The sequence below is a fragment of the Arachis ipaensis genome, chromosome B7 (assembly GCF_059453495.1).
Source record: "Arachis ipaensis isolate K30076 ecotype BB chromosome B7, ASM5945349v1, whole genome shotgun sequence".
Classification (NCBI taxonomy): Eukaryota; Viridiplantae; Streptophyta; class Magnoliopsida; order Fabales; family Fabaceae; genus Arachis; species Arachis ipaensis.
The window spans coordinates 69,955,940-69,963,359 of NC_142442.1; the positions used below are offsets into that span (position 1 = coordinate 69,955,940).

The 7,420-nt window shown below is 36.9% G+C and overlaps 1 non-coding gene across 1 annotated transcript; it reads right to left on the reverse strand.

Annotated features, from left to right (window-relative positions):
* Positions 1 to 6,565: 6,565 nt before the first annotated feature.
* LOC148552932 (small nucleolar RNA R71) lies at positions 6,566 to 6,673 on the reverse strand. Its single transcript, XR_015893723.1, has one exon. It is a non-coding gene; the product is annotated as a small nucleolar RNA R71 (small nucleolar RNA).
* Positions 6,674 to 7,420: the final 747 nt, after the last annotated feature.

The following is a 7,420-nucleotide window of genomic DNA, read 5'->3' on the forward strand; positions in this document are numbered from 1 at the left end:
ATCTTATTGAGGACTGTATGGAGGTTTTTATGGACAATTTTAGCGTTTATGGTGATTCCTTTAATCTTTGCTTGGATAGTTTATCTAGAGTATTAGATAGATGTGTCAGTACAAACCTTGTATTGAATTTTGAAAAATGTCACTTTATGGTTAAACAAGGGATTGTAATAGGACATGTTGTGTCTAATATTGGCATTTCTGTAGATCCAGCAAAGGTGGATGTTATTTCTAGTTTACCTTACCCCTCCTCTGTGAGGGAAGTCCGTTCGTTCCTTGGCCATGCAGGTTTTTACCGGAGATTCATTAAGGACTTCAGTAAGGTAGCACTACCCTTATCCAGATTACTGCAGAAAGATATTGAGTTCGAGTTCAGTGAGGATTGCAAACAAGCGTTTGATAAGCTAAAGACCGCCCTGACTCAAGCTCCAATTGTGAGAGGACCTGACTGGAGCCAGCCATTCGAAATCATGTGTGATGCTTCCAACCATGCAGTAGGAGCAGCGCTGGCTCAGCGTGAAGGTAAGGACCCCTTTGTAATTGCTTATGTGTCTAAGACTTTAGACACCGCTCAGTCTAATTACACTACTACTGAGAAAGAGCTTCTTGCTATTGTTTTTGCTCTGGATAAATTCCGTGCCTATTTACTTGGTACGAAAGTAGTAGTGTACTCGGACCACGTAGCTTTAAAGTATTTCTTAGCTAAAAAGGAATCCAAACCAAGGCTTATACGTTGGATACTGCTACTACAAGAATTAGATTTAAAAATAAAGGATAGGAGTGGTAACCAGAATTTAGTGGCGGACCACCTGAGTTGCCTTGAGCACATCAGGGATTACTCCACTCCTATAGCTGATAATTTCCCATTTGATAACCTGCAAGCAGTATCTGAGGTAGTCCCTTGGTATGCACCTGTAGCTAACTATCTAATTAGCCTCCAAACTTTACTAAGCATCAAAGAGACAAGCTGAAAAGTGAGTCTAAATATTATATATGGGATGACCCGTATTTATGGAGATGTAGCTCTGACCAGGTAATTAGACGGTGTGTGCCTCAATCAGAATTTCAGTCCATTTTAGAGGCCTGCCACTCATCTGAGAGTGGAGGACATTTTGGCCCTCAAAGAACAGCTAGAATAATCTTAGACTGTGGATTCTAATGGCCCACTCTTTTTAGAGACGTTGTTGAATTTTGTAAATATTGTTTCCCATGCCAAAAATTTGGTAATATATCCAAGAGGGATGAGATGCCTCAACAAATTATGCTTTTCTGTGAAATTTTTGATGTTTGGGGTATTGACTTCATGGGTCCATTTCCAAATTCTAATGGTTATTTTTATATATTGTTAGCTTTAGATTACGTTTCTAAATGGGTGGAAGCAATTCCTACCCGCACTGATGATGCTAACACTGTTGTTTCCTTTGTTAGAAACCACATTATTTGTCGTTTTGGATCACCGCGAGCAATCGTGAGCGATCAAGGCACCTATTTTTGTAACAGGAGACTAATAGGATTACTGAAGAAGCATGGAATAATTCATAAAGTAGCAACAGCCTACCATCCTCAGACTAATGGGTAAGTCGAGGTGTCTAACAGAGAGATAAATCGCATATTGCAGAAGATAGTCAAACCCCATAGAAGAGACTGGAGCACCAGGCTACAAGATGCACTTTGGGCATACAGAACAGCATACAAGACACCCATTAGGATGAGTTCCTTCCACTTAGTTTATGGAAAAGCCTGTCATCTCCCAGTTGAAGTAGAGCACAAAGCCTTTTGGGCAGTAAAGGAGTGCAACATGGGATTTGAGAAAGCCGGAGCTGAAAGGAAGTTGCAATTGCAAGAATTAGAAAGCCTTCGCCTAGAAGCTTATGAGAACTCAAGGCTGTACAAGGAAAATATGAAGGCTGTACATGATCAGCACATCAAGAGGAAAGAGTTCCAACCTGGGGACTTAGTCCTCCTTTACAAATCTAGACTGAGGCTCATGCCAGGCAAGTTGAGATCAAGATGGGAAGGTCCATATAGAGTAGAGAAGGCTGAGCGATACGGAGTTTTTCACCTAAGTCATCCTTCAAGCTCTGAACTCATCAAAGTTAATGGACATCGTTTAAAGCTATATCATGGTGAGAAGATGAAGAAAAACAAGGAGCTAGAGATCTTCCTCTTGGAGGATCCACCCACAGCAAAAGACTGAGCTAGTGGAGCATCCAACTTACGGACGTTAAAGCAAAGTGCTAGGTAGGAGACAACCCACCATGGTATGGTCGTTCCTTTCTTTATTCTTAGTTTTCTTTTTCAATAACTCTTCTCTTTATTAGCACATTTAGTTTGCATCTGCATTTGCATTTTTTTATTTTAAAAAAAAAGAGAGAGGGAGAGTGATGAGCGGATAATTTATACGCTTTTTGGCATTGTTTTTAGTATGTTTTTAGTAGGATCTAGTTACTTTTAGGGATGTTTTCATTAGTTTTTATGTTAAATTCACATTTCTAGACTTTACTATGAGTTTGTGTATTTTTCTGTGATTTTAGGTATTTTTTGGCTGAAATTGAGGGACTTGAGCAAAAATCAGATTCAGAGGTTGAAGAAGGACTGCTGATGCTGTTGGATTCTGACCTCCCTGCACTCAAAGTGGATTTTCTGGAGCTACAGAACTCAACATGGCACGCTTCCAATTGCGTTGGAAAGTAGACATCCAGGACTTTCCATCAATATATAATAGTCTATACTTTGGCCGAGTTTAGATGACGCAAAAGGGCGTTGAACGCCAGTTCTACGCTGCAGTCTGGAGTTAAACGCCAGAAACACGTCACGAACCAGAGTTGAACGCCAAAAACACGTTACAACTTGGTGTTCAACTCCAAAAGAAGCCTCTGCACGTGTAACATTCAAGCTCAGCCCAAGCACACACCAAGTGGGCCCCGGAAGTGGATTTATGCATCAATTACTTACTTCTGTAAACCCTAGTAACTAGTTTAGTATAAATAGGACTTTTTACTATTGTATTAGACATCTTATGATCTTTGGAACTATCTTTTGATAATTTTTAGATCTCTAGACCTCCATGGGAGGCTGGCCACTCGGCCATGCTTACCCTATTTTCACTTATGTATTTTTCAATGGTAGAGTTTCTGCACTCCATAGATTAAGGTGTGGAGCTCTGCTGTTCCTCATGATTTAATGCAAAGTACTACTATTTTTCCATTCAATTCAACTTATTCCGCTTCTAAGATATCCATTCGCACCCAAGAACATGATAAATGTGATGATTATGTGACGCTCATCATCATTCTCACTTATGAACGCGTGCCTGACAAACACTTCTGTTCTACATGCAAACAAGGCAGAATGAATATCTCTTAGATATCTAATACAGAGGACCGAGTCTGAGTTATTAGTATCTTCGTGGTATAAGTTAGAACCCATGGATTGCCATTCCTGAGATCCGGAAAGTCTAAACCTTGTCTGTGGTATTCCGAGTAGGATTTGGGAAGGGATGGCTGTGACGATCTTCAAACTCGCGAGTGCTGGGCATAGTGACAGACGCAAAAGGAGGGTGAATCCTATTCCAGTATGATTGAGAACCTCAGATGATTAGCCGTGCCGTGACAGAGTATTTGGACCTTTTTCACAAAAGGATGGGATGTAGCCATTGACAACGGTGATGCCCTTACAGAAAGCTTGCCATGGAAAGGAGTAGGACTGATTGGATGAAGATAGCAGGAAAGCAGAAGTTCAGAAGAACGAAGGCATCTCTATACGCTTATTTGAAATTCTCACCAATGAATTACATAAGTGTTTCTATCTTTATTTTCCGTCTATTTATTATTTATTTTCGAAAACTCCATAACTATTTGATATCCGCCTGACTGAGATTTACAAGGTGACCATAGCTTGCTTCATACCAATAATCTCCATGGGATCGACCCTTACTCACGTAAGGTTTTATTACTTGGACGACCTAGTGCACTTGCTGGTTAGTTGTGTGAAGTTGTGAAGTTATGTTTGGACCATGGTATTGTGTACCCGTTTTTGGAGCCATTGCCAGGGAGAGAACGAACAACAAATTTTACAACCCCAATCTGAGTAGCAACTTCGCATGTATCGAGTTTTTGGTGCCGTTGCCGAGGATTGTTTGAGTTTGGACAACTGACGGTTCATCTTGTTGCTCAGATTAGATAATTTTCTTTTTGTTTTATTTTCAAAAATTCTTCAAAAATCTTCAAAAAAAAAAATTTCTCCTTTATTTTCGAAAAAAAAAACAATAAAAAAATTCTTTTCAAAAATTTGTATTATGTTCTTTAGAATTTTTAAGAATGAATTCTAGAGTTTAATGAAGCATGTAGAAGCCTGGCTGGTTGTAAAGCCATGTCTAAATTTATTTGGACTGGAGCTTCCAACCCAACATTATCAAGAGCAAGCTAGATGTTGCTAATCCACCTGCTGCTGTTCCTGATCCACCTAATTTACTTCTAAAGCTTGGCTGGCTATTAAGCCATGCCTAACCCTCAGATTGGAGCTTTAGACTAAGAGTGCAAGATTCCTGGAATTCTTCTTAAAAATTTTGGAATCCTTATTTTTCTTTCACAAATAATTTTCGAAAAATCCAAAAAAATTAGAAAATCATAAAAATAAAAAAATATATTTTATGTTTCTTGTTTGAGTCTTGAGTCAATTTTTAAGTTTGGTGTCAATTGCATACTCATCTTGCATTTTTCGAAAATTGCATTCATGCATTGCATTCATCATGATCTTCAAGTTGTTCTTGGCCAGTCTTCTTGTTTGATCTTCATATTTTCTTGTTTTGTGTCTTTTCATGTTTTTCATATGTATTCTTGCATTCATAGTGTTTATACATGAAAATTTTCTAAGTTTGGTGTCTTGCATGTTTTCTTTGCATCAAAACTTTTTCAAAAATATGTTCTTGATGTTCATCATGATCTTCAAAGTGTTCTTGGTATTCATCATGACATTCATAGTGTTCTTGCATGTATCATGTGTTTTGATTCATAATTTTCATGTTGTGAGTCATTTTTTATGTTTTTCTCTCTCATCATTAAAAATTCAAAAATAAAAAAAATATCTTTCCTTTTTTCTCTCATAAATTTCGAAAATTTGGATTGACTTTTTCAAAAAATTTTAAAATTCAATTGTTTCCTATGAGTCAAATCAAATTTTCAATTTAAAAATCCTATCTTTTTCAAAAACTAAATCTTTTTCATTTTTCTTATTTATTTTCGAAAATTATAAAAATATTTTTCAAAAATCTTTTTCTTAATTTTATCTCATAATTTTCGAAAATATTATCAACAATTAATGTTTTGATTAAAAAATTTCAAGTTTGTTACCTACTTATTAAGAAAGATTCAAACTTTAAGTTCTAGAATCATATCTTGTGATTTTTTGTGAATCAAGTCATTAATTGTGATTTTAAAAATCAAATATTTTTTCAAAACTAATTTCAATCATATCTTTTCAAAAATATCTTTTTATCCTATCTTTTTCAAAATCATATCTTTTTAAAACATATCTTTTTCAAAAATTTGATTTTAAAAATATCTTTTCTAACTTCTTATCTTCTTATCTTTTCAAAATTGATTTTTAAATTTGTTTCAACTAACTAACTAACTTTTTGTTTGTTTCTCATCTCTTTCAAAACTACCTAACTAACTATCCCTCTCTAATTTTTGAAAATCCCTCCCTCTTTTTCAAAAATTCTTTTTAATTAACTAATTGTTTCAAATTTTAATTTTAATATATTTCTTCTTTTAATTTTTGAAAATCACTAACCATTTTTCAAAAATAATTTTCGAAAAATCCTTCTCTCTCATCTCCTTCTATTTATTTATTCATCTACTAAAACTTCTCTCCCATCCAAAAATTCGAACACTACCTCCCTCTCTGTGTTTGAGTTTTTCTTCTTCCATTCTTTACATTACATTCTTTTTTTCTTCTACTCACACAGGGGAACCTCTATACTTGGGCAAAAAAGATCCCTATTATTATTATTTTTCTGTTCCCTCTTTTTCATATGAGCAGGAGCAAGGACAAAAACATTCTTGTTGAAGCAGATCCTGAACCTGAAAGGACTCTGAAGAGGAAACTAAGAGAAGCTAAAATACAACAATCCAGAGACAACCTTACAGGAATTTTCGAACAAGAAGAGGATATGGCAGCCGAAAATAATAATAATGCAAGGAGGATGCTTGGTGACTTTACTGCACCTAATTCCAATTTACATGGAAGAAGCATTTCCATCCCTACCATTGGAGCAAACAATTTTGAGCTTAAACCTCAATTAGTTTCTCTGATGCAACAAAACCGCAAGTTTCATGGACTTCCATCTGAAGATCCCTTTCAGTTCTTAACTAAATTCTTGCAGATATGTGATACTGTTAAGACTAATGGAGTAGATCCTGAAGTCTACAGGCTCATGCTTTTCCCGTTTGCTGTAAGAGACAGAGCTAGAGTGTGGTTGGACTCTCAACCCAAAGATAGCCTGAACTCTTGGGATAAGCTGGTCACGGCTTTCTTAGCCAAGTTCTTTCCTCCTCAAAAGCTGAGTAAGCTTAGAGTGGATGTTCAAACCTTCAGACAGAAGGAAGGTGAATCCCTCTATGAAGCTTGGGAGAGATACAACCAACTGACCAAAAAGTGTCCTTCTAACATGCTTTCAGAATGGACCATCCTGGATATATTCTATGATGGTCTGTCTGAATTAGCTAAGATGTCATTGGATACTTCTGCAGGTGGATCCATTCACCTAAAGAAAACGCCTGCAGAAGCTCAAGAACTCATTGACATGGTTGCTAATAACCAGTTCATGTACACTTCTGAGAGGAATCCTGTGATTAATGGGATGCCTCAGAAGAACGGAGTTCTTGAAATTGATACTCTGAATGCCATATTGGCTCAGAATAAAATATTGACTCAGCAAGTCAATATGATTTCTCAGAGTCTGAATGGAATGCAAGCTGCATCCAACAGTACTCAAGAGGCATCTTCTGAAGAAGAAGCTTATGATCCTGAGAACCCTGCAATAGCAGAGGTGAATTATATGGGTGAACCATATGGAAACACCTATAATCCCTCATGGAGAAATCATCCAAATCTCTCATGGAAGGATCAACAAAAGCCTTAACAAGGCTTTAATAATGGTGGGAAAAACAGGTTTAGCAATAGCAAGCCTTTTCCATCATCCACTCAGCAACAGACAGAGAACTCTGAACAAAATACCTCTAATTTAGCAAACTTAGTCTCTGATCTATCTAAGGCCACTGTGAGTTTCATGATTGAAACAAGGTCCTCCATTAGAAATTTGGAAGCACAAGTGGGCCAGCTGAGTAAAAGAATCACTGAAACCCCTCCTAGTACTCTCCCAAGCAATACAGAAGAGAATCCAAAAGGAGAGTGCAAGGCC